Raw genomic sequence first — 1924 nt, 5'->3', positions numbered from 1 at the left:
ATGACGATACACAAATCCTTTCACCACGTTAAGGTATCCCCATTCAGAGAGTTTGCGTATGTATGAGTATGAAGGTTCTCAACTTGAAAATTTGAAAGGCCCCAAGAAACTGTTTGTAAGTCGAATTGTGTCCAATTTTGGCCGAGATTAGGCCTAACCTAAATCCCTTGCCTATGATTACTAGTTACGAAAGTCAACAAATAGTCGAGTTCCATATGAAATAGATATCAGTTTATTACAAATATTCTTTTGCTTACTATGTTAAATGATATAATATTGTTTTACTAAAGTATCTCTCGAACTTATTTGCGTTATTTTCATTTGGATTTGTGTTTGTAAGTCGAATGGTTGTAAGTCGAGTGTTTGTAAGTCAAGTGTTCGTAAGTCAAGGACCATCTGTATATCTAATAACTGATCTTAATAATTTTTTTTTTCAATATTTAATCCGACTGTTATTTCTAGATATGAATAACCGATAACCTATAAATGAAGAAAAAGAAATGGTTGATTCTCAACATAGTTTTATCAATGTAAATATGTTCAATTCTCCCTGTTGCTTTGCCACGAGCTCTATCAATACACAATTGTAATTATAAGTCATGGATATAATCAAATGCTTAAGGAAATAATAATACATAAATATTAGATTAGAAGAGATAGCGTTACGGGTTCCAAATATGAAAGACTGATGTCAGAATGAAATAATTAGAAAACATCAAAGTTCAAGTTTAGTATTGTTTCTTTTAAAATATATCAATAATAATAATAATAATAATAATAATAATAATAATAAAAATAATAGTAATAATAATAATAATAATAATAATAATAATAATAATAATAATAATAATAATAATATCATTAATAATATTAATAGTGATAATGATGTCATTATCATTATTATTATTATGATTATCATTATTATTATTATTGTTATTATTATTATTATTATTATTATTAATATTATTATTATTATGATTATTATTATTATTTTTATTATTAACTAAGCTACAACCTAGTTGGAAAAGCAGAATGCTATAAGCCCTAAGGCTCCAACAAGGAAAATACCCTTGTGAGGAAAAGAATTAAGGAAATTAATCAATATGGAAATAGTACCTGAGTTATAATGAAAAGTTTGTATACTCTAGAATAAATATGTTGTTTATTTATATATAACCAAAAAAAAAAATCAAGTTAAATTTTGAATATAGCTACTATTTTGTCTTCATTACTGTAAATATTTTTTTTTTCTTTTTTTTTCTCGAGTTTGTGTATAAACGGATTTTGAATTTGAGAATTTGTATAAGAATGCCAAGCCTTGAAATGTACATAACTATAAAAATAATAACTTTGTAATTCAAAATTAGGTGCCTGCGCTTGGGTTAGACGAAAAGTATATGATAACTATTTAGCTATTAAAAAACCTATGTAATAACTGCTTTCTCTCTCTCTCTCTCTCTCTCTCTCTCTCTCTCTCTCTCTCTCTCTCTCTCTCTCTCTCTCTCTCTCTCTCTGAACTTACACAATAACTTTTTTTCACCTCTCTTGGGTTAGATGAAAAGTATATAACTCTTTAACTATTAAAAAAAACTTATGTAATAACTGCTCTCTCTCTCTCTCTCTCTCTCTCTCTCTCTCTCTCTCTCTCTCTCTCTCTCTCTCTCTCTCTCTCTCTCTCTCTCTCTCAACTTACACAATAACTTTTTCAAATGAATTATGTTTACTTTGTTATTTGGAAAGAAAATAATGCCTTCTTGGATACTTTATAAGTATGAAAAAGTAGATAATGATTCCTTTATCAACTGATGAATATACAGTATAACTACTTTGACATTTGGAAAGTGTATGAAATATTCTTGGTAATTCCAAAAGTATGTAAGGGCTCCTTTATCACTTGATGAATATATAACTATTCCTTCGTCAT

The sequence above is a fragment of the Palaemon carinicauda genome, chromosome 24 (assembly GCF_036898095.1).
Source record: "Palaemon carinicauda isolate YSFRI2023 chromosome 24, ASM3689809v2, whole genome shotgun sequence".
NCBI classification, from domain to species: Eukaryota; Metazoa; Arthropoda; class Malacostraca; order Decapoda; family Palaemonidae; genus Palaemon; species Palaemon carinicauda.
Note: the sequence above shows the minus strand (reverse complement) of the source record.